This window comes from Eleutherodactylus coqui, chromosome 8 (genome assembly GCF_035609145.1).
Source record: "Eleutherodactylus coqui strain aEleCoq1 chromosome 8, aEleCoq1.hap1, whole genome shotgun sequence".
Taxonomy (NCBI): Eukaryota; Metazoa; Chordata; class Amphibia; order Anura; family Eleutherodactylidae; genus Eleutherodactylus; species Eleutherodactylus coqui.
Window position 1 is genome coordinate 152,752,166 of NC_089844.1, and position 26,998 is coordinate 152,779,163.

The 26,998-nt window shown below is 44.4% G+C and overlaps 1 protein-coding gene across 1 annotated transcript in view; it reads left to right on the forward strand.

Moving 5' to 3' along the window:
- Positions 1-26,998, forward strand: part of SEPTIN12 (septin 12) — a 102,730-nt gene that overhangs the window by 11,219 nt on the left and 64,513 nt on the right. The gene's annotated exons all lie outside the window — the stretch shown is intronic.

A 26,998-nucleotide genomic window follows, 5' to 3' on the forward strand; every position in this document is an offset into this window, starting at 1 on the left:
TCTACAATATCTGCTCTTCTCTGTATACCTTCCTACAATATCTGCTCTTCTCTGTATACCTTCCTACAATATCCGCTCTTCTCTGTATACCTGCCTACAATATCTGCTCTTCTCTGTATACCTGCCTACAATATCTGCTCTTCTCTGTATACCTGACCATGGTCCTTGTCCTTCTCTGAATATCTGTCCACAATATCTGCTCTTCTCTGTATTCCTAACCAGAATCCCTGCCCTTCTATGTACATCTGACCACGATCCCTGCCCTTCTCTTTATTCCTCTCCATGATTCCTGCCCTTCTCCATGTACCCGTCCACAATCTCTGCCCCTCTCTGTATATTTCACCACAATCCTTGCCGTTCTATGTATATTTGTCTACAATATCTGCCCTTCTTTGTATTCCTGGCCAGAATCCCTGCCACTCTCTATAGACATGTCCTGGATCCCTGCTCTTTTCTGTATCCCTGTCCACGAAGTCTGCCCTTCTCTGTATATCTGACCAAGATCCCTGCCCTTCTCCGTATACCTGATCAAAATCCCTACTCTTCTCTGTACACCTGTCCGCAATCCCTGCCCTTCTCTGTATACCCGCCCAAGATCTTTGCATACCTGTCCATGATTCCAGCACTTGCCCACCTTCCTATCCTGGTTCCCTGCCTTTCTTTGCCTACCTCCCTTGGTTTCTTTCTCTTCTTTGCCTGTCTGTCCAAAATCTATGCATTTCTTTGCTTACCTCACCTGGATGCCTTTTTTACTTGTCCAAGTTCCCTGCCCTTCGTTGCCTACGCAGTATCTCTGCCCTTCTTTGCTTACCTGTTCAGGTTCCCTCATCTTCTCTGCCTACCTGTCCTGGATTTCTGCCCTTTTCTACATACCTGTTCGAGATCTCTGTTCTTCTCTGCCTACCTGCCGAGTACTACATCTACATCCATAACTGTATCCTATCTGCTTGCTGTCCGTCACCCCTCTCTGTCTCTGCCACTTCTTGAATCCTTACCTTTCCTGGCAACAGTTTAAAACCATCACCCCTGCACTCCAGTCCAATCATCGAGTTTTTATCTACTCCATACATTCTTACGCTCCCCTACTCTACCTGTGCTTATGAATGCTTGAAGATGTTTCCCATCACCACCACCACTAGGCCTTCTTGGGAAACATGCCGCACATTGACTTCCCATAATCCAACATATAACCCAAATAAGAAAAAGAAGAAAACTCTCATCCTCATTTGAGGACACGGATCTGACTTCAAGGGGGTGAACATTCCTCGGAGGTGACACGCTGCAGAGTGAGGGGAAGCGTTGGGCACACGTTCCCTCCAGCACAAGACCTTACTTGCCTCCTGCCTATTAGGACCTGTTTTATGGCTGTGATAATACTGAATTGATTAGGGTGGAGGATGGGACTTTTCCCTCCCTACTTGTTCATGCTCAATTCATAGGAGGAATGTTGGCAGAAGCAACACAATTTAACCAGTTGTCTCCAAACATTGTGCCGTTACCATAACAGAGGTAGATCCTCTGGGAGATAGAGGTGGCTGCCCTACCCCATACCGGTAATTACTGTACCTTCCTCATTTTATAGGAACTGTTTACACAGTTTAACAACTTTATAGTTGCCCACCTCTTGATACACGTTACATGAAACTAGTCCAAACCTGCCGGGACCAGTTGACCTTCCAATGTGTATGCGGGTCTCACAACGGTCCCACAATAATATTGGATTTCAGCATAACGGACCCTTTGTTTCCAGGGGAGTTAAGCTGCCACCAGAAGTGTCTGGCGGCCCCTTATTCTTCGCTTCCCCTTGGGACAAGTATGGGGGAGTCGGGAGGAATAGCTGTTGCCCAAATGAACATTGTGTCAAAAAAGTCCACAGCTACATTTTATATGGCTTTTGGTTGATCCTTCATACTTTTGGGCCCATAGGGTCTTCTCGGATTGGTCCTATTCTCTGACGATATCGACTGTGTGAATGACTAAAGGGCTCTGCACAATGGCAGAAAACAATGTGGTGTCTCTTGTTCTATGTCATGGTTTTGGATGGTTCTGCATCAACAGTGAAGAGTACCCAATTTTTTTTTTGCTTGGGCCCCCTCTGCTCTTTTAGGATAGCTTCCCCCTGACACATTGTGGGTATAAACAAATACCACTAGTGGACATAGGCATAAAGTCTTCCAGGAATCCAAATATTCAAACTGTTGTAACCCTCTAGAGTTACTCCCGTACCTCTTGCTGGTGTCCTTTACAGGTTGTATAGGAATAGATGCAACTGTTCTTGGCCGATGAAAGTCTCTTTGCTCCATCTCGGTTCCATAGTTTGACTGTGGTATTCGATATTGCTATTGAGAATATGAATGGAGTATGGGAGAACTGGAGAAGGAGGATTTCAATGATCTCTTCTGGACTATGATACTTTGCTGCAAAGTTTCCATAGACATCAGTGAGTTATCTGTGATTCTTCAACTTTCTAATATGTAGGATGAAGACCTAGACGTCAACAAACCACGTAGACTGGACCTACCAAACTATCATATGGCATTTATGGTACTGGGGTATTCTTGTATGGTGGGGAGTATTATCGCTGGCACGATCTATCGGGCATCTCCCGCCCGCCCTACAGGTTGTCCCGTATAAAAACAGCTTTACTTAAGGTTGTCTAGCGCCGGTTGTCCGTCACCTTACTTCAGGCTGTCTAGCCCCGATTTCCCGCTCCCTTATTCAGGCTATCTAGCTCAGGTTGTCCGCTGCCTTACTTTAGGCTGTCTAGCCCTGGTTGTCCACTGTGCCTTACTTTAGGCTTTCTAACCCCAGTTGTCCACTGTGCTTTACTTTAGGCTGTCTAGCCCCTGTTGTCCGTTGCCTTACTTCAGGCTGTCAAGTCCCGGTTGTCAACCACCTTACTTCAGGCTGTCTAGCCCCGGTTGTCAACCACATTACTTCAGGCTCTCTAGCCCCGGTTGTCAACCACCTTACTTCAGGCTGTCTAGCCCTGGTTGTCCACCAGCTTACTTGAAGCAGCATCTGTCAGGGCATGCTGGGAGTTGTTGTTTTGCAACCGCGGGATAGCCACAGGTAGGTGAGCACTATACTGCAGAAATATAATGTGTCCTCTACTGTCTCCGTACAAACCACTAATGATAATCTGGGGTCAGGAAGGGCCAGTCAAGAAACATGGCCTCCAGGCGTTAACCACAGAAGCGAGAACAATCCCTTGTAATTTTGTCTCCTCCCCCTTAACGAGCAAATAGCATTTTATCCAGTCTTGTAACGACTTTTGTAAACCTAAGTGAGGAAGTTTGAAGTGGATAATGATTTGGGGATTATTAGAATTACCTTCTTTAGAAGCCCACCCCAGGGCTGGATTCTTGGTGTCCACTCTCCATTAGGCCAAGCATCAGTGCTTAAGGCTTAGCAGTCCTAGTTGTGTATCCATGTTCTTCGGCCTAGCAGTCTGTCTACTGTGTGTGCCAGTCTCCACTGCTCTTTCTTTCTATTCAACTATAGCTTACTGGAAATTGTGAAAAAACATATAGACCCAAACTGTTAATGTAACTTTTATTCATTATAGTCATTTATATAGTGTGTACATATTCCACAACGCTATATGCAGGTAATCATCACTTACAGTACATTGAGCTCTGTCTCCACCCGGGGCTCACAATCTACATTCGCCTATTGGAATGTTTTTAGAGTCAGCCCTGATATTTCACTCTGCGCATGGCACGCACATATAAGGGTACTTCATCCTAGTGAACAGTGATATAGGTACCTCTTATACAATCTGGTAGATGTCTAAGCGATCATATTTTCTATCCATATTTAGTCTGTATTTGTTAAAGACTGAATATAGACCCATTAGTGTATTCAGATGTACATTTTTTTACATGGATCAATGTTGTACATTAAAAAAAACGCAGTATGTCCTATTTTGGTCCGCAGTCGTGAACCAAAATTACTCATTAACCCCTTTATAACTCTTTTATTTTTCCGTCAACATAGCTGTATGAGGGCTTGTTTTTCAGGATGACTTGTATTTTTCAATGGTACAGTTTAATGTACCGTATAATGTACTGAAAAACGTAAAAAAATTTCTAAGTGTGGTGAAATGAAAAACAACCTGCAATCTTACCGTCTTTGGGGGGTTTATTGTTTTTACGGCATACACGCTGTGACAAAAATGACATGATAACTTTATTCTAAGGGTTAGAACTAGAGATGAGTGAGTATACTCGTTTCGAGTAATTACTCGATCGAGCACCGCAATTTTCGAGTACTTCAGTACTCGGGTGAAAAGATTCGGGGGCGCCGGGGGGTGGGGGGAGACGTGGCGGCGCGGGGGATAGCAGCGGGGAACAGGGGGGAGCCCTCTCTCTCTCCCTCTACCCCCCCACTCACCCACGGCGCCCCCCGAATCTTTTCGCCCGAGTACGGAAGTACTCGAAAATCGCGGCGCTCAGGCGAAAAAGGGGCGTGGCCGAGTACGCTCGCTCATCTCTAGTTAGAACGATAGAAATGATACTAAATTTATATATATATATATTTTTTATTTTTTTTTGAGCACTATTTAAAAAATATATATTGTTAAATATATATATTTTCTGTTGCCATAACTTTTTTCTGTCCATGGCACTCTGTGAGGGCTTGTTTTTTTTGGGAAGTCCTGTGGTTTCTATTGGCACAATTTTGGAGTTCTTACGACTTTTGATAGTCTTTTATTACTTTTTTTTCTTGGAAACGGGGTGACCAAAAAACTACAGTTCTGGCATTGTGTATTTGATTTCTCCTGATAACGTTCACCATTAGGGACAAATAATGCATAGAATCCATGATCCGCGTCCGTGCGGAGGATCTGCGGCATTGAAAAGCATGTACTTGCGCTCTTTCTCTCACACTCGTGAATACAAATTGTGTATTCTGGAAGCGGTGGAAAAATCCCACCTTGCTCTATTTTGCCGGGGATTCCTCGCGAACGGCCTTCATTGTAGTCAATCTCGACCCTCCGACCCGCATCATCGCTAAGCGACGGCGTGCGAAAGACAAACATTCAGAAAACAAAATTGTACTGTTCATCCGCAATACGGCAAAATAAAGTGCGCCGGGTCGCCTGCCGAGCTCACAGCCGCGGACCTCCGGTTCTTATTATGATAGATAGGACATTTTTTTTAGATGCAGCAATACCAAAAATGTTTTCGGTTATATTTGTTTTCATTTTTTTATTTTGAATATGGGAAACCTTTTTTGGACTTTTAGTGTCCTTTTATTTTTTACAATAATGAATCATTTTTTTCACTTATCGTTTTCTCTCTTTGAAGTCCTCATAGATGACTTGAACGTACGATAATTTGATCGCTCATACGGTATAATGCAATAATATAGTATTGCATTATACCACATTCTGACAGGCAGTTTATCAAGATGTGCCACAGGATCCCCAATCGCTAATCGGCAATTTAAACTGCTGTTGTCAGAATTGACTGCGGCATTTAAAGGGTTAACAGCCACAATCAGTGTGAGCGCTGATCTTGGCTGTTGCCAGATGTATACTATGTTGGAGAAAAGATCGGACCTGCCGTATATAGTGAATACTACGTGCAGGGAAGATCGGGCGACACCTGCCTTCCCGCGGTTATTTTCAAACTCCTGCTCTCTGGCGCGGAGTTTAAAAAGCTGGAAAAGGAGAAGGGATTCCCCTTGTTCAGGCGCAACTGCGCTCCGTGCCACCAAGCATAGTTGTGCCCACGCTCATTTGAATCTACCCTTAGGTCCTGTCTGTTCTCCAGAATCGGGAGGCTTCCATACATATTAAATTAGATTTCAACATGGCCGATCCTTTTGCTGTGGTGGGTCATGGCCTCACTTGACTCTTTTGAACATGTTTATGGGAATGAAGTCGTAGATGTGTATAGAGGCGGCCATAGACATAAGATTTTTTGGTGAGATCTGCCTTGAGAAAAACTAGTTGCTAAGGGCATGCTGGGCAGTGTATCCATGGCAACCAGACTGTCAGACAGGACTTTGGAGAGAAGGGTAAAGCAGCGTTGCACGTTCTCCACCTCACCCCCATCTCAGCTGGCATTAGTAATCTGATGTTTGGAAATTTAGGCGGAGAACATCTTTCACAAAGTTATCAGTATTAGCATTTTTGTAGATCCATATGGTGACTATCTACCGACATCATATTATTGCGCCCTCGCATTGAGTATGATTAGGATTAGTACGGTTGTGTCAGTCCGTGAAGGTCTCCCCTATCAAAGATGGGGAGGACCCGAAGGAAGATGGTGGCTGGGATGGAATCCAGAGTCTACAGAGTCACGTAGCTCAGGTTGTACCTGATTGTTTACGGGTACGAGTCATTGCATCTTGTCCCCGCGTTTTGGGCAGCAGGGACATTAGGTTCTCATGCCCAGGTTCTGGCCACTTAAGGTTATTTATGGTGTTTCGTCCCCTTGTAGAACACCCTTGGAAGCGGGATGGAAAGCTCATGTAGTTGGACATTGCAATGCTCAAAACTTTTGTTAATGAACATTTCAACTTGGGTCGATCCGGCCGAAACGTATGCCTGGAGCAATAAATGGAACAAAGTCGTTTCCGATCGCAGAATCCTCGGAAACTAGAATCAGTTCGCAAAGTCCATAGGACAGTTGTTAGCAATGTCTCTTAGCGCGGCCGGCACCACTTACGGTTCGAAATATCTAGGAAAACAGTTTCTCACTTAGGCCGTACACCAACTCTTGTCCCTTGTCCCAACGGGTTCCTTCAGGGGCGGCCGAAGATGTTCCCTCTAGAATGCTGTGAAGGCAACATCACGTATGAAGGCACCTGATCCAGACACAACGCCCATGTCCATGATCCATTCTGAGGACAGGTCATGCATTACATTGTAATCGGGCTCATCCGCTGCGTACAATTGCAACGTGCAGTGAAGTTGCTGCTAATCTCTTGTAATTCGGTGACATTACAAGACGTTAATGTGTCAGGAGATTAGGAGGACCTTGTGGAGTGAGATGAGACGATGCATCTCCATTCCCCCCGCCCCAAATGTATAGACATGAGGATACATTACACCAGAGTGACATATTAAAAGGATCATCTGGAATTAATGTCAATAAAGCCTGCAACTTTCTAACATACTTTGTATATCACATTTCAAAGATCTCTGCTTGCTGTCGGTGAATGGAAACAATCTTGTTTATATTCACAGGCTGAACACATACACTGATCATGTGTACCTCAGCAGTGGGGCTAATTGCAGAGTATGGCTTGCGTTAAAAAAATGTGGCCATATTGCGTCTGTAAAAAGCTGATATTTTTGCATCCGTATGCAGTTTTGTATGAAATCTGTGTCCGTTTTTTACTGCTGCATGTCATCCATTTTTCACGTCCACGAAAAACCCCACTTTTTTCTGCATTTCGAAAAAAACAAAACAAAACGGATGGTACACAGATGGCATCTGAATACTGTCCATTTTTTTTCTATCACCATAGGCTTGAATGGACGAGTCTCGTCCATACATTTGACTACAATTCTGCGCGCCACGAGTTTTTCACCACCTTGGTGGCGTGTGTTGCCACATTGAATATTATGGGTCTGTATGCTGTCAGTGTGGAGCCCAGTTTGTCATCAGACTCCACCTAGATAAAAAGCGCTAGCGTGCCAAAGACCTAACAGAGCTCCCTTTTGTAATGAATTGTGTAATCAGTAGGGTCGTCAGCCTCTCAATGTAACCAGCAATGCTTCAGTCACTGACTGCAAGCAGAGATCCTGATAACAGTGGGGATTTAAAACACAAGGAGGCATATTTAGCATACCACTTGCGCCAAAAATCTGACATAAAAAAGACAATTTTGGTGCAAGCGCCAAAATTGAGACTTTTTGAAGATTTATACCGCGGCCCGCCACCTCACCTTTTTTAAACATGTTTCAGGATGGTCACCAGTAAAGGTACCTTTACTGACTGACTACTGTCTGACTATCGCTCATGTCGCTCAAGTGGATGGAGGCGGATCGACCGGGGATCGTTCCGACCCGCTTGCCTTCATTGAGCAGCTCCATTGACACAACCCAATAGTCACTTGGTTTTTAGTTCTGCTAAAATTTAAGCACTTCTGACAAGTGAGCGATTTGTCGCTCAGTGCCCTGTTGACGGCTGCGGGAACATAGAACGAGTATCGCCCAAATTAGTAGTTTCCACCGATAATTCGCCCCTGTAAATGTCAGGGAAACTTCTGCGTACAGCACCAATCAGGCCCACCCCAATGCCCCGCTGTCGGCGGTAAAGAAGAGACACCACACACGGAGGTCTGGTATAGTTCCTCACACGGGGACATGACTGCGCACTTTATTACAGATTACATGGGGTCTTATACCCTTTGGTCACGTCACTAGGAATGGGTAATGGTCTCATTGGCTCAAATTCACCGCATAACCATATATGTAAAGTCCGGATTTCCGGCTGAGGCACTGATAGTCATATACGAAGTTAAACAGTCGTTATCTTGATACGGCGCTTCTGGGAAAACAGCCAAGCACGCGGCCTTCGTGTTCGGTTCTGTATCATGTCTGAATTTCTGGACACATCTCTCTCAGCCTTGCAAACCTTTGGAATATCTGATGTAAGGCGACATATAAGTTTTTCTCATTTTAACTTTGAATAGAACTTGCATACAGGTATAAAAGCATAAAAAACATATGGCAATATATACATATACCCTCACATAAAGGTACCTAGCACCAGCTGGACAACTTGTGCAAAAACTAAACTGGCCTTTCCCCTTTTAGGTCACCAATTCAGTGCATCCCAAAACCAGCAAAGTCAACCCATGTGCATGGCATCCAATAGCCCAAAGGGCCTTCTGACATGTAAAGGTCCTTTTACCCTGAACGATAATCGTTCAGATTCTCGCTGGAACCTGAATGATAGTAGTTTAATGTAGATGTAAGGAGAGACTGAACAATGAATGATGATTCAATCGTCATTCAGTTTCTGCCTGTGTGAACAGGCAGTTCATCTATGAACAACGACCTGTTTACTGTGAATGGAGGTGGGCGGCTAGAACGATCCCCGGCCTGCTACGCCTCCATTCGTTAAGCCGAACCTCGCTCCTGTATAGAAGCACAGAAGCGATTACGCTGGGACGACTGTTTTGGCGCTGACCAATAGTCGTCCCGTATAAAGAGAAGCAGCTGGGCATTAAAATGAAGCCTTTCCACCCATTTTGATGTAATCCACAGCCCAAATGTCTCTGACATATCCTGCCATGGAGAAAACAGAGTCATCAGCATGCTGGGAGTTTTTGCAGCAGCTTTATGGTGTCTGTTGAACATATACATTAATTACACCCTGGGGCGAGGGATTGATAAATCGACACTCCGACCTCCTATGTCTTATAGCTACCAGCCTGTAGCGATGGCGAATTCTCAGAGCACAGCGGAGGGAGGTGGGGGGAAGGGAGGGGAGATACAGGTAAATATCCAGGTGTAATCTGATGCTGGACAGGGAAAACTGCAGAGAAGAGAATGTTCGGCTTTCTTCATAATTACTTTCTACTGTAACCCCTTCCCTGCCAGAGTCTGGGAGCCTTCTAGAACTCATCAAAATCTCAGCGTTTACATGAGATACACGCACAGTGCATAAGATTGGCGCTGACGTGTACGGTCCTTATATCCAATGGTCACTCAAGACTTGTCTGGCCAAGAGATGTCGAAGAGGACAATAGAAACAGCTGGTTCCCCTATACCCGAGGGATGTTCCCATGCAACGATTGGACTCTATCGAAGACTTTCATTGAGCTGAAGGGTTCAATATCACTCAGCCAGTTAGAAGATCTACAATTCAATGCTCATTGAGATACCTTCCCATCTTGGACAAATCCAATATATTGCCAGTGCATTGCAGTTCTGATATCTCACAGATGCCCAGAAGCCTCCAGTAGCGTCTTCATTTATGGTGCAGTTCCTGTGAGTCCCCTATGGGCAGAAATGGATTTATAGACACTAAATGGGCACTTCATTAGAGCCCCCACCTACGTTGTAGTAATGCGTTGGACCTCCTTCAGCCTTCAGAACTGCAGTAATTCTCCATGGTGTAGATTCCTTTAGGTGATGAAGTCGTTCTGCAGAACTTTCGGCCCCTGCGGACAGGAAGCTTCGTGTAGTTGCTGTAGATTAGATGGAGGTGCCGAGATGTTCTGAGCAGCTGACAGGAAGGGGTCATTGGTTCATGCTGCCTGCTCCAAATTCTGACCTCCCACGATTCCTGACATCCTCCTTTAACCCCTTTCAGTGATGAGTTGTTTCCATCCACAGGATCTCCTTTCACTGGATGTTTTTTCACACCTGTCTCTGTATACTCTCCACACCGCTGCACAAGAAAACCCCACAAGGTGGGCAATAATATCCCGGCCCCGGCTAGTCTAACACCGATATACCAGGCCTCACTGGAAGTCACTCAGATCGCTGGAGTTTCCCATCTAATGTGGATTCACACTGAAACTGATCCACGGAAAACTTGTCACGTGATTTTATGCTGCACTCCGGGGTCACGGCTCTAACTTCCATTATAATTATGAGGGGCTAGTGTGAAATAAAGAGGCTATTCAGTGTAGGTTGTATACCTACTTCCACTTGCAAGCTGGACATCAATCACAACCAGGGGCGAACCTAAAAGCTCATGGGCCCGGGTGTAAAAGTTTATCTTGGGGCCCCCCAACTTCTCTTAACCCCTTAATGCAGAGGCGTAACTTGAAGCTCCTGGGCCCCAATGCAAAACCTGTAACAGGGCCCCCAACTATAATGCTTTATTCATAGTACTGGGCTCTCTATTTGGAGAAGAGAGGCCTTATGGGCCTGGATGCAACCGTATCCCCTATAGTTATGACAGTGATCACAACTCTCCCATTAATCACCAGGAGGTTTGGATCAGTCCGCAGTCATCTTTCACCTGTCTACCCACACATGTAGGCATGCCTGGCATATTTTGAAGTGATGTGTTTCAGTAAGGCTCATGGGAATTGCAGGCTAGGACTGAGCTCTTCTCAACGGGTCACTGACTTGTTAACGTTAACCTTCTTGGGCAGGATTGAGAGGGATTTTAGGACTAGTGTCATTGACTTGACCTGTTGACGTGCACATTGCAGAAGGAATCTGATTTTTGAGTTGTTTTTGACAGTGGTGGGATCAGTAAAACCTGCAGCAGTCCCTTTCTATGTCACTCCCTTAAATTACTAAGCCATTAATGGTTTTCCATGACTGCGTAGTCACTTACCTACAATAGAAATCACTATCCACATCAATGTTCACACATATTCTAGATACCGATATGGATGATGATCTAAATCCACACACGGTGACATCACTGATGACATCACTGCACCTGACAGAAACCAGAACTGGGCACGTTGTCCTCAGACTCTCTCGGTAGTGCAGTCTCAGACTTCAGACCTTCACATGTTTAATGTGTGAGATATGAGGTATTCGATTCCAGAAATTTTAGGTCAGTTCCTCTGCCCAGTTCCTGATCAGACGCTAAGAAATGCCAAGTTCTCGTACATAATAAGCAAAGGAGAAGACGTGATGTGAATTATGTCTTGGAGTGAAAGCCCAGGGCCCGGACAATGACATATATTTGGATGGGAGTCTTACCTAGAATGTGCTTAACGTCCAAGGAGTCATCTCAGCTGCAGTTCACATAGTCCAGACACAGAGTCTTTCTGGGTGACTACCAATGGTCAACATGGAAGTGAAGGTTACTCCATAGCAAATATCAAAAGTGGTCCTTTACTATGGTGCCAGATTTTGCCACCCAGGACAAAAGGGCCTGGTGTTTTTCTTCCCCATCATGGCACTTTGGACAATTCCCTAACCCCTTGTTTGCTAAAAATACAGTTTCTCTCAAGATGACTGACCTACACAGGTTCTTACCACCCAGTAGCAATGGGAGTGGGACAAACCAGGGCTTGGTGCCCTTTCCCCATAGTAAGGACATTCTTGGTAAGTACCATTTAAGTACATTTATAAGGTAAGAGCCTTGTGTGGTTCAGAGTGTTAAGGCAGCAAAATGCAGTCCTAAGCTCTCGCTCACACTCTGAAGGTTGCATGTTCAATCCCCACAAGATTCAGGTAGCTGGCTCAAGGTTGACTCATCCTTCCAAGGTCAGTAAAATGAGTGCTGGGGGGTAAAGTTGACTGGGGAAGGCAATGGCCAACCACCCTGCAAAAACAGTCTGCCCGGAAAACATCTCAATGTGACGTAACCCTAGGAGTCAGTCACGACTCGGTACCTGCACCAGGACTTTACCAATAAGGTACATTCAAGTTCTAAGGTCTCCTCTAATTTTTTTCTAACAAAAACTACTTACCTCAGAAAGCTGAAAGTGTTGTCACTTCAAAACACAATCTCCCTCTTGACCTACACATTTTTCACAACATTAACGCCATGATTGCATGGTCACTGTGAACACTTCTGAATAATAGCCACCCCTTAAGCAGGTCAACCTTCGTGGCACCCACCTGGAGGAAACTTTCCACATCTTTGGGTCTTCACACAGGATGGTGTGCACAGATCCTATGCAAATGCTGACTTTGCAGCCAATCTCTTTCACAGTCAATCAATGGTCCTCCATTACCAATTGACCCCCTTCACACAATCACGTTATTGGACCAGCTGGTGCATGGCTGAGGCTCCTTTGGTTCGTTCTCACATGACGTTTTGCCTTCTTTGAACTGCTGCACCGTAAACCCACATTTTTCATGTCCATGACACCTTCACTGTTACTCAACTGACCTTGAATGTCAAAAGGTGTCACTCTACGTAAATGAACAAAATAGATGACTACACGCTGTCCTTGGAACGTGGATGTCGCCAGTTTTAAGTTTTCAGAACACTTCTAACTCCAGCCAGCGCTGTCACGTAGGTTCTGTGAACTGGATGATGCTGTCATCTGTTTCATCCATGCCCAAAGAATGCCGGCATCTTCTAAAATGTGCTCCTGTTCTTGGGAAAAATAATTAGGAGACTTTAGAACTTAAATGCACCTCATTGTAGCACTAGTAACAGTAAATACTATCTGCAATACAGTTAACTGCCTCTCCACAATATACAGGCTTGCTGTAGGACCCTCTTACTCAGGCAGTGTCACAATATGTAGAAATGTGCCCTCAAAATGGGCATTTCTAGGAGCTTCTGTTAGCTCTGCTGGGTGGATTCGAGGTGGTACAAATGGGGATTAAGATGTTGGTAGGTATGACATTAGTATGTTCTTCTTGCGCTCTCATCATATTCTGCTTGGTCCTGGTGTAGGTAGGGTGGCCCTGGAAGGATAGTGGTATTGGGCCAGAAGTTGGTACCTCCTTGGTCATTGCGGCCTTCTCTGACACATTTTGGCTGCTATGAAGACCCTGGCCTCAATGACCATGAAGTCTACTGTACAAGCATGTGCCTAGACAAAGCTGCCTTTGCGATAACTTTCATTTCTTGTCCTCTCATTGACCCACTTTCCCTTCTGTCTCTTCAATACCCCACTCGTCTCCCGGCTCTTCTCATGAATGTCCCTGGTAACCATTGTTGGGACAGAATGGGCAGATGATGTTATCGAGGGGTTTTAGCAGCGGACTCTCCATGGCTGGCTTCCCATATTAAACAGAGGGATTGTATTCTTCCTGGCTCTTCTCTCTGCCCTATTGCAAAACTGGAATGACTGTCCGATAACATCTCCTGGCTGTCTCTCTAGGACTGAAGGCGTGTCTCTCAGGCTTTTGATGGAGCAATCTCGAGATGAGGTCTATATTTCAGCTGCAGCTATAATTGGTTTTCATTTTAGCTTGTCATCTGTCCTGTGATCTACTCTCTCTGATCTCTGTCTTTCCTGTAAATCTTGTAAGCGTTCTTCTTAGTGTTACATAAAGATGTGTTAACCCTTCAATGGCTGCTTTGTACTGGTCGTAGATACAAAGATTGTCCATGGTCCTACAAATGATCTGCAGTAACACAGTGATGAGCAACATATGGACCATCCATATGAGAAACTGGGCTTGAGAGTTGTTGGCCAAAATCTCCGAAAGACTATCAGTGGCCCATTATCTCATTGGCAACATATGGATCTTTCCAGCATGGTGGAGAATCTGCCTGTTCTTCTTGCCTGTGCTTGGTCCAATTCCCAGTGGACTGGGCCGTAGAATCAACCTGCATGTGCTCAGCCTTAAAGGGTCTGTCTCATGAAGATAACCAGTCCATATGATCACTTGGGTTAAATTTGACAGTGTGCTTGCTATAGATACACTGCCTGACAACCATGGTCCTTGTCAGGCAGCAAGAGTTGAGAAGAGCAATGGAGCATGGCAAGACTTAAACCAGGCCTTAAACTGCCCATATACTTTAGATAGCCATTGAGCAAATGTTCATTTAAGAGCGATTCCCCCTAAACCCCATACATGTATACGCTCAACAATGGATTGTGCATGCGTTCTCAGAGCCTCGTGTGGCGCAGAGTGTTAGGGCAGCAGAAATGCAGTCTTAAGCTCTCGCTCACAACCTGAAGGTTGTGGGTTCAATCAATGAGGTTGACTCATCCTTCTGAGGATCAGCAAAATAAGTACCCAGTTTGCTAAAAGATAACTTGGGAAGGTAATGGCAAACCACCCTCCAAAAACAACCAAAAAATGACTTGGTGCTTGCACTAGGGGACTTTACCTTACCTCTTAGTGGGAAGAGCAGACTTCCCCTGGTAGTGGCATATCTCCCCTGAGAAATCCAATAGCCCAATTCTTCTTGCATTATTCCATACCCCAGTTCTCAGCCAATTTTGTAGAACCTTCTCGGAGTGCAGCCATGTTGAAGAATTTCTTGAAGAATGTCCAGATTCAGAAAGTAGATTATATCTGTTGGGTTTTGCTTGACTGATCTGAAGCTGGGCACATTGCACCTCTCCAGGGCAGAGCAGCTGGTTGACATTGCTGGGTGCCTCATTCTCTATCTTGCAATCTTTCTATCTTCTTATCTCATTGCCTCATCTTTTTCTCCAAGTGGATAACTCCTCTTATCTAATCTGCCCTCCACTTATCACAGGTTACCACCCCTCACAATGGCCTCATCAAAGTAAGACCATGCCCCATTTCCATCATATATGAACTTTATATGGCAACATTAGGCTCCCCTACAGAGAGGACCCTTCACCTTGTGTAAATACAATGAGGGCCCTCAACCATGCATACATTTTCAGTCTCTTTTGAAGTCGCTCAAGGTATGGATTGGATTAACAGCTGTGCAAGTATGGACAATATATATGTATTTATATATATATATATATATATATAGAAGAAGCATGCAGAACCTCAGAAATCCTCAGCCATAATTCTCAACTGTCATGCTGCCATAGGAATGGCCTCTAAGATACAGATGCCTTTGAAATAAGATATGCTAACATTTTTATGCCTTAGAAAAAATGTCATCCACGCTTGTCAAATGACAGAGAGAAATGATCCTGTTCTTAGTCATGGAAAATATTAAAGGGGTTCTCCATCTCAATGTATTTTTTTAAAAAAATCTGATTACTAGTGCCGCCTGAGATGGCATAGATCGTCTCCTCCTAGGAAATGACTGAGGTTTTCAGAAATTATCCTGTTCTTAGGACACTTTTACACAGGACCCAGCGATGATGGTTTCTGTGCTTTTACACAGGAAGGAGCATCATTAAGTGAATGGCCCGCCCACCTGCCTCCATTCACAGTAAATATCTAGTCATTCATTAATAATTGACTGGCTGTATACATGAGCCATTCCAGCGTTTTATGCATGCTTGGCCCATATAAAAGTGCCCTTAGTCATCGGAAAGCTCAAAGTGCATCTCTATCTCAATGTGTTTGTTAAAAAAATCTGATTACTAGTGCCACCTAAGATGACATGTGTCAACCACAACTGGGAAATTACTACAGTTTTGAGAAATGATCCCGTTTTTAACTGCGTTATAAAGCTTAAAGGGGTTCTCTAGCTCAAAGTAAATTTTTTTTTTGAAAAATCTAATTACTAGTGCCACCATATGACTAAGGTCTTCAGAAATGGTCAAGTTTTTAGTCATTTATAGCTAAACGAATTTTTACATATAAATATATGTTAAAGAAAAATCTATTACTAGTGACCATTCCTCCCAATCTTATGGTGGGTCAAAGAAGGGCACTTATATTTAATTGTATAAAAGATCCATTTTCCATACATATCTATAAGCTTGAATAGTTTTAATGTAAACATTAGCACAAACAGCAAAAAGACCTACAGAAATTTTTGGGGATCCAAATTGGAAATGGAAAAATTTGGGTCTTATATACAGTTAGGAACCATATAGATAGTTTATGGAGCAATATGGTTCATTTATTAATGCAATCCATTTCCCAAGCCAAAAAGTGGGACAATTAAGGGGCAAAGAGAGACTTGGGTCAAAAATAAAGACTGTCCCTCCAAAAAGGGACACTTGGAAGATATGATAGTGACACCTAAAACGGTATGCGTCATCCATATCTATGAAATGACCGAGGTTTTCAGTAATGATCCTTTTTTTAGTCATTTAGAAATCGTAAAGGGGTATTTTTTTTTTTAGAAAAATCTGATTACTAGTCTCACCTGAGATGATACATGTCATGCATATGTGGGACTGACGTTTTCAGTAATGATCCTTTGTCATTTCCAAAGCTTAAAGGGCTATTCCCATCTCGGCAAGTTATCTTCTATCCACAGGATAGTTTATAACTTGCTGATTGTTGGAGGTGGCTCAGACTGCCACCGATCCTGAGATATCCCCACCCCGGCATGCCCTGAAGTTTTGACAGCAGTGATTGCACATTTGTTCTTCTGCTCCATTCACTTCATTGGGACCACCAGAGATAGCTGACCGCTTGAACTCATCTATCCACTTTGGTCTTAATGAAGTTAATGGAGCAGACATGCTCATGTGCGGCCACCACTGTCAAAACTTTAGGTCAAATCGGGGGTGATATCTTGGAGTCAGTGGGGGTGCGAGCGGTTGGACCTCCACCAATCATCAAGTTATTCCTTATCCTGTGATAGGTGTTAACTTACTGAGATGGGAATGCCCCTTTAAGGAGGTTCTTCTTCTTATAAATGAATTTGTTAGAATAATGCCGCCTAAGATGGTATGTGTCATCCATGTCTGAGAAATGACTGTTCTCATTATATGGAAAGAAGTTTTCCATATAAATTTAGTTTTAGAAAAATCTGATTACTAATGCCGCCTGACATGGGGAATGTAATGTTGTGACTGCTGTAAACCTGCTATCCCTTTTCTGCTGTGAGTACATGGACCCTCAAACTGTGATCTGCGCAAATGCCCCTGGAGGCTGACTGGTTGCTATGGAAAGGTTGTCTAGCAACCACATGGGGCACTGTGTCCCTGGCAACTAGTCTGCCTCAAAATGCTCAGGTCTTCAGTACAGGTTTAGCAGTGAAGTAAGGAGAAAAAGAGGGCCTATTATGGTGTCATGTGACAATACTCAAAGGAAGTTGGGCATCATCATAACTTTAAAGGGTTCCTAAACATTACTGCGGGTTTTGGCCTGCCAGGCGCCATAGGTATTAGATTGTTGTTGGGCCCCCTCCAAAGTTGGAGAATACAGGACCAAAGACTTGTTGGGCCCCCTCCAAAGGTGGAGAGTACAGTGCCAACAACAACCATCGCTGGTATCTTGGATGGCATCTGGTTCACCTGTTATATTCCGGGCAGTGTCTCGTATCTCTCCCCTCACCGTCTTGTGGCTGCTTCCATGTATGCTGTCATGGGCTGGACTGTAATGAAAGCCATAATTAAACGCCATAACTCCACTATTTTCCCTTTAAGGCTGACATCCCCAATTCATTTGTACCAGCTGTTGGAGATGACCACAAGTTATTTATGATGTGGCTGAGAGGTTATATGGGTCATGAGTCCTCCAGACACCAGGTGGTCAGATATATAAAATGTCAGACTCGAAAACTGAGCTATTAACCCCTTAACGCTTCAGGATGTACAGTTACATCATGGGGGATCTGAAGACGATCCCACTCCATACAATATGGGTGCCGGCTGTCTTTGACAGCTGACACCCACCTGCAACAGCCGCGATCAGCACTTACGCTGATCTCGGCTGTTAACTCTAGAAATCAGAATTTGCAGGGTGCCGTTCCATTGCCATGGCAGACGGGAGCCTTTTGAAGGCCCCCAGGGCTGCCATTGTAGTTTGCCTATCAAGCCATGCCTGTCAGATCGCAGTATAATGTAGTACTATGGGGTCTAAAAAAAAATGGAAAAAACAGTTTAAAAAGGTTTAATTAATTATTGAAAAAAAAAAAAAAGGTAATAAAAGTTAAAAAAATAAAGAAAACCGTTTGCCATGTTTTCACGTAATGTGGACCAGCCCTGTAAGGAATTATTAACCTACAACTACTGCACCCATCTTGCCTCCTATCATCCCTCTGACCTCTGACTTCTTCCCTTCCGATCGTTCAAGGTGATTATGAGGAGTTGCTTTCTGGAATTCCAGGTTATTTATTTTGTCTTCTAAGAAGTTGGTGTGAGCAGCTTGTGTCTACGCACACATGTGCCGCCCAGAACCAGCCGGGCACCAATCCTTAGTAAGGGAGATTATTGGGGGGTACTTTTTGTGTACGGGCACTAAGGGGGCATCTTTACTATGAAGAGGTATCATGTGGGTGGGAATGTGTAAAAGCATTAATGGGGAATCTTTATTGCATGTGGGCATTACTGGGAGCACTAAGAGGGGGTATTAAGGAAGCATCTTTGCTATGTGGGAGCACTAAAGGGGCATCATATTGTGTAACAGACATCACTTAGGACACGTTTTGTGCGAGAGCACTAAGGGGGCATCTTTACTATGTAGGGGGCGCAACTACCATAAGGGGGTATCATGTGGGGGGCATGTATGAGAGCATTAAAGGGGCATTGCAGAAATCACTGGGGGCACTAAGGGGGCTTTATACTGTGGTGGGGGCACTAAGAAGTTGTATTTACTGTGTGAGAGCACTAAAAAGGCATCATAATGTGGTGGGAGCATCATAGTGTGCTAACAAAGCCTACTGTGTAGGGGGCACTAAGGGGCATCTTTTGTGAGGGGAGCATTGAGGGGCAACCTTACTCTTGTGGGCATCATAACTGTGTGGGTTCATTAAGGAGACATCATTACTGTGATGGTCCAGTATTACTGTGTGCCACACAAAGAAGGCACTATTACTGTACGTGGGGCACAAAGGGGATTAAGTGGAGGGTTAGACGCGTGGCTTAAATAAGTTGGAAAGAACTAGCCCAGTACCTCACAAAGAGTATTGGCACATTTGGGGCCAGGTACTACGTCAGTAGGCAAATCAGCCACAGTTGTCAGGGGCCCTCGTAATCCATTGGGATGGGGAGGTGACAACTGCCCTGAGCACATTACTAACTCACATACGTGGTTGTCACTCATCCAGTCCATTCAGTTACATCATGCAGAATAGAGATGTTCCCCCTTTAACCTCTCCTTGACCATTCAGTCTGGAGAACATAGGAAGTTCTATCTATATTTTATGCATTTCGTGCCCGCACCCCTAAGCCGGGGGAGGGGAAGGGCATTTCAGGCCGCACACATGTCCTCTGACAGCCAGAACTCGTTAACGCTCCTTATTTTAGGAACATTTACTTTTGTGAATATTAAAAGTCTTATTTTTAGACTGGAGGAAAATACGGCGCAGTAGAAACCGCAGGTGGGAACAATAAATAATCATGGGAAATCGAGATCTCGTTCCCTCGCCAGCTATTTTTATAAAATCGTAGACGTTATATGCCCAGAGTGCATGCGGGCGCTAATGCCTCAATATAGGAGTAGGCATACAAAACTCCTGCACTGGGCTATGGGTGTAACATTCAGAGGGCTGACTTACATCGGGGATGGACATATTATTTGTGTAGCGTGCAGTTACACAGGCGGCCAGTAGGTGAGGTGCTCACTGGCACCTCCTATTAGACCTACCATCTATTAGGTTGCATGCAAGGGACTGAGCTATATCGTGAATGCCATGCTTTACTAGTGGATTGCTAGAAAGGCCTGCGGTAGGGGCGTACCTCATAAGTGTCAAAAAACGGGAAAGTCCTGCAGTGCACACAGCGCACTATGGCATTATTTTTTTTAACGTTAGTCTATGGCTGTTTTACTTTAAGCCACTCCCTCTGTGTCTGCTCACAGTAATAATGTAGTCAGATGCCAGTTTTACAGTGATAGTGATTACAGTGCAGTTACCTCCAGTGATCACAGGTGACATCCTCTCTGATTGGAATCATCCGTCTTAGTTTGGGCGCAGACTGCCATGAAGACTACTTCTAGCCACCACTGATCTCCGCACACTCTCCTCATCTTGACCTTAATCCCAATGAACCTCTCATTAGTCCCACCAAAGTAATGATGGCCTCTCTGTGGCCCCACTTATCTCCACTGCCCCCTCTGTAGCCCCACTTAGCTCAGGTGTCCCTGCCTATCTCCAGTGTCCCCGCTATAGCCCCACTTAGCTCCAGTGGCCCCACTTATTTCTAGTCCCCTTTCTGTAGCCCCACTTAGCTTCTGTGCCTCTTGTGGCCCCACTTAGCTCCAATGTGCCCTCTGTGGCCCCATTTAGTAATTGTGTCTCCACCAATACCGGGCCCCAGCTCCTGAACCCATGTCAATTACCAGCAATGAAAATCCTAGTCTTCATTCACTTAGTAGCGCAGCATGCAGTGCTCTGTACAGTTTAGCCTGACCCCTCCCCGCCTCTCTGGCTATCCAGATACAGTGTCACGGGGGAGGAATCGGGCTATGCTGTACAGAGGATTTTCACTGCTGGTAATGAACAGAGGTTTGAGTGTAGAAGAGCAGGTCCTGGCAATGGGGGCAGATCAGGACAGGTTTCCTCTCTCCTGGGACAGTAGAACAGCTCCCGAAATTCTGGATGGTCCCGCTGAATCTGGGAGGATTGGGATATATGGTCAAGGAGTTTGCTCTACATAAGTTATTGGAAGGCAAGAGGCCTGTATACGGTTCTTGCTAGGGGGCCCTCTGCTGGCTGCATGTAGGTACACATTTGTAATTCACCAGTTGACAAAAGATAGTTCTACATTGTCTCCAAAATATCTGACTGGTTGTAACTTCTTGTAGGCTGACCAGCTCTGGAGCACAAACTGCTGTGTGTGTCATGAACTTCTAGTGACCGACTCACCCAAAGTTCATGATAATATAGGTGTAAAACAGACTTGAGTGGTGTAATTTGCCGCTGGTCTGGTTAATGCTGTTCTCCATTAAGAATATTTTGTAGTTCGCCCTACTACATTAAATTGGATAATGACCTGCTAATTAGTCCCATCCCTGCTCCCTCGCCACCCTCTCAGACTCCTCATTGCACGTCCCGGTGATAAACCCTTCCAGATGTCACACACATACAAGACTAAATTCCTGCATTGTCTTGTTTTATAAGGTCGCTCTGACTGAGATCGCCAGATTATATTTTAGACTCGGTGTTTCACATCTTTGCTTCTGAGAGACTCGGCCTCTCTAACATGCTCTTTTTATAATACAGTCATGTGACTTAGTAGAAAATTGACCCTCCAGCTGTTTTTCATTAGCACCACTTACTTTTCCAGCCTCTTGTCCCAACTTTAGTGAGTTTTGTTGCTGCCATCAATTTGTAAATTAGGTCATTCTTTAAAATGAAATGGAAAAATGTCTCCCTTTCACCTTCTGACATGTGTTCTATGTTCTGTTGTGAATAAAATATGATTATATAAGATCTCCAAATCATTGCATTTTTTTTCCTTATGCTTATTTACATTTTACACAGCGTCCCAACTTTTTTGGAATTGGAGTTGTATATTAAACGGGCTGTCCAACAAAATAGTTATTCACCAGGAGGGGGAATAACTATTTAATCGGTAGGGGGTTGACTGCTGAGTCCCCACTGATCAAGAGAATGAGGTTTCTGAAGGTCCACAAAAGTGGTGGCCACACGTGTTCATTATAATGGGCCTGCCGTAGACAGCTGAGTACAAGCTCTTCTATCTCCGACAGTCTGACTGAAATGAATGAAGTGAAAGTGATTATTCGGGGGCCATCTTCTGATTAGCGGGAGTCCCAGCGATTTGGACCCCCACCAATCAGATAGTTATTTCCTATGCTGTGGAAGAACTAGAGGAGAACTTCATTTTGTGGGACAACCTCTTTAAAGGGTTTTTTTCCGGACTTTGATATTGATGGCCTATCCTTAGTTTGGCACCTGCACCAATCAACTGGCTGAGGAAGCTGTGGCACTCCGATGGGCTAAGGACTAGCCATCAATATGCGCATCCCAGAAAACCCCTTTAAAGGTGTTTCCCAGCTCTAAACAACTAAAGATTATTCTGGCATTGACTATTCCTCATCCACAGGATAGGTCATCATGGGTTGATTGTCAGGGTCCACCGCTCAGGATCCCCGCCAATCAGCTGATCCCCCAACCCACTCTCAGTGCAGCAGGGCTGACTGTCTGCATCATTGGTCAGGGCCGGGAGGAGGGAGAAGGGACTTGTTATTTGTACATAGCTACTACTACCCCCCAGTACTCATTTTACTAACCTTGAAAGGATGGAAGGCTGAGTCAACCTTGAGCCAGCTACCTGAGCCATGCTGGGATTGAACTTGCAACCTTCAGATCGTAAGCGAGAGATTAGAGTTTACTGCTGCCTTAATATTCTGCACCACACAAGGCACCAGAAGTGTAATAAAATCACTCCCATTGATTTCAGTGGAAGTAAAGCTTTTCTATTACACTTCTGGCTCTGACCACTGATGTGGACGTCCAGTCCCGTTGCATTGAATGGGGGCTGCAGGATCAGCTGATCGGGGGGGATCAATCAAATGTCCTTAGGATAGGTCATCAGTTATTTAGAGCTGAGAATTACCCTTTACAAGACAGTATACAGTAAGCTCCTGAGCTCCCCCTAGTGGTGGCTTCAGACCGACAGACTTTCTCTGGAGCTTCCTACTTACAATCCCAGTGTTGACAGGTAGACATATAATATATTCGGGGTCTGTCCCTGTGTATTATCTGATGCCTAGAATAGCACTGTGACTTATTTCCTCCGACTTCAGACCCCCGATGAGAAGGACTCCCGGCGGCGGTCCCTCAGCCATGTGACTGGACTCTTGGAGATAGAGCTGACCTCCAGTCCAGCTCTCAGCCATATGTGTGGCGCTGCAGATGCGATGTGACAATGTTTGTCTTCCTCTTCTTCTCCCTGGGGGGGCTAGGGGGCTCCAGATAAACAATTAGCTGGGAAATAAACCCCTTCTGAGAAACATCCTGATAAGATCTCCCTGACATCAGGGAACAGATGGTGAGGAGGAGGAGGTCGCAGGCAGCCAAGGGACAACTCCAACCCCAACCCGCCTGTTATCCTCATCATCACAGGCCTGCTCACATAACAGCCCGAAGCAGTGTACCGCAGAGTCCGTGTATCTAAGCCCTTCATGTGTGATACTATCTGCTGTACTGAGCCATGTATCTAATCCTATCATGTGTGATATTGTCTGCTGTACACCTCCCAAGTGCCCCTCTGTTGGAGGGATGGTCCCTATTTTTGACCGAAGTCCCTCTGTCCCTTTTTGATCCCTTACATGCCCCACTTTTTGAACTTGGGAATAGATTTGCATAAACTTACCATAAACTATCTGTATGTTGCTAACGGTATCTGAGACCCCAGCTCACAGATTATTCCATCATATGCTGCAGTTTGGATCGTACGAACATCTAGATTACGATGAATTTTGTGTTAATACTTAAATTATAACTGTTCAAGTGGAAATGTATGGATGGGACATGGATCTGTCACACAATGAACCATGTGTCCCTGTTTGGGTAGTCCAAAACGTTGGGACGTATCTCTGCTGAGCCAATGTATCTAATCATTCCATGTGTGGTACTGTCAGCTGAGCCAATGTATCTAATCGTATCATATATGATACTGCCTGCTGTGCGGAGCCAATGTATCTAATCCTATCATATATGATATTACCTGCTGTGCAGAGCCAATGTATCTAATCCTATCATATATTACCTGCTGTGCGGAGCCAATGTATCTAATCGTATCATATATGATACCGCCTGCTGTGCGGAGCCACTGTATCTAATCCTATCATATATGATATTACCTGCTGTGCGGAGCCAATGTATCTAATCATTCCATGTGTGGTACTGTCAGCTGAACCAATGTATCTAATCGTATCATATATGATACTGCCTGCTGTGCGGAGCCAGTGTATCTAATCCTATCATATATGATATTACCTGCTGTGCGGAGCCAATGTATCTAATCCTATCATATATGATATTACCTGCTGTGCTGAGCGAATGTATCTAATCCTATCATATATGATATTACCTGCTGTGCTGAGCCAATGTATCTAATCCTATCATATATGATATTACCTGCTGTGCTGAGGCAAGGTATCTAATCCTGTCATATATGATATTACCTGCTGTGCGGAGCCAATGTATCTAATCCTATCATATATGATATTACCTGCTGTGCTGAGCGAATGTATCTATTCCTATCATATATGATATTACCTGCTGTGCTGAGGCAAGGTATCTAATCCTGTCATATATGATACTGCCTGCCTGCTGAGCCAACATATCCAATCCTATCATATATGATATTACCTACTGTGCTGAGTCAATGTATCTAATCCTATCATATATCATATTACCTACTGTGCGGAGCCAATGTATCTAATCATATCATATATGATATTACCTGCTGTGCGGAGCCAATGTATCTAATCCTATCATATATGATATTACCTGCTGTGCTGAGCCAATGTATCTAATCCCATCATATATGATATTACCTGCTGTGCAGAGCCAATGTATCTAATCCTATCATATATGATATTACCTGTTGTGCTGAGCCAATGTATCTCATCATTCCATGTGTGGTACTGTCAGCTCAGCCAATGTATCTAATCATATCATATATGATACTGCCTGCTGTGCGGAGCCAATGTATCTAATCCTATCATTTATGATATTACCTGCTGTGCGGAGCCAATGTATCTACTCATATCATATATGATATTACCTGCTGTGCTGAGCCAATGTATCTAATCCTATCATATATGATATTACCTGCTGTGCTGAGCCAATGTATCTAATCCTGTCATATATGATACTGCCTGCTGAGCCAATGTATCTAATCCTTTCATATATGATATTACCTGTTGTGCTGAGCCAATGTATCTAATCCTGTCATATATGATACTGCCTGCTGAGCCAATGTATCTAATCCTATCATATATGATATTACCTGCTGTGCTGAGGCAATGTATCTAATCCTATCATATATGATATTACCTGCTGTGCTGAGGCAATGTATCTAATCCTATCATATATGATATTACCTGCTGTGCTGAGGCAATGTATCTAATCCTTTCATATATGATACTGCCTGCCTGCTGAGCCAATGTATCTAATCCTATCATATGTGATACTGTGTCCTGATCCATGTATCTAATCCTGTCATGTGTGATACAGTATGCCATGTATCCCAGCGTTTCCCGTGTGATACAGTCTCCGCGCTGATGTAGTACAGGGCTGTGGGAATGTAATGTCTGCTTGTCTCTGCTACATAATGACAAATTATAAACGGCATTTATGGCCGCCCTACATCAGACGGAGACCGTGCTGGCCATTATCATTATTATCTTACTACATGTGATATGAATCATATCTCGCATACACCAGGGGCCTTTGATGTGGCCAGAGAAAAGCTAAACTTCTCTGAGATAACAACCACAGACATTTAAAGTGACAGGATCCTGGTGAAGCCTGTGTGTCAGTCTTCACTGTAGCTCCGGCATTGCCTTCATGTAAGTTATGCTGTTTACAAACAGAGTATAATGGCGTAACCAACAGATGCAAATTGTGTCCATTTTCCACTCGTCTGATTTGTTTCTTATCAGTTTCCTCCTACAAGTTCATCATCATCATACCAACACGTATGGGACGGCTTCCTTTCTCCCGGAGCCCCACAGCTCCACTTCCTGTTATTTGGAGTTTCTTTAAAAGAAAATATTAAAATGGATAGGAAGTGGATGCGGCAGAAGATAAGGGACGATCACCCATCATCCACCCCACGAGTGTCATGTAAAGCTCGGCTCCCCTCTGACCGGCTCTCGTCTGGAGCCACCACTGTCTTCTCTCAGGAAGTGGAGGATAAGTCAGTGTCGGCTCTGGAGTTTCTCCTGGAGTGTCCACTAGAATGGGGTCTGGCCTTAATTTATTTCCTCTCTTCACAAGCTTATAAGTGGGGCTAAAAGGGTCATCCTGAGACACTCATTATCCATAGTGGACGAGAAGAAGGCCATATGGCCCATTTTCTGGGGCCATGTATCACTGAAGCCCAAACAAGTTGAAGTCATTGCAAACCGTGTTCATGAAGGAGGTGGCCATATTAGTAGATGGTTATGACAGTCTGTGGCCTTAGGATCAGGTTCATGGGAAACGTAAGGTCATGACCTCAGGGTAAAGAATGTAGAAAACAACAGCAGTGTCCATACAGCACACCGTAGGAGTGCTATATAGGGGTCAGGTAGTGTTGAGCAAACAGAAGCAGTCAAACCTTGTTTCAAGTTGAACTTTGCTAAAAGTTCGGTTCAGCAAGAACCCGGACCTAGGGCGGACCCACAGAGAGAAGAAGGAGAAAGAAGTTCAAGGAGAAGGAAGAAGAAGGAAAACAAAGGAGAAGAAAAAAAAGGACAAGAGGAAAAGGAGCACAAAAGAGAAGGAAAAATAATATTCACCTTTTTACTTCCTCTTTTTTCCCTCTTCTTCCTTCTTTTTTTTTCTTTTTGTTTTCCTTCCTCATCTTCTTTCTTTTACTCCTTTTTTCTTCTTCTTTCTTTTACTCCTTTTTTCTTCTTTCTTTTACTTCTTTCTTTCCTTTCCTTCTATTTTTCTTCTTCCTT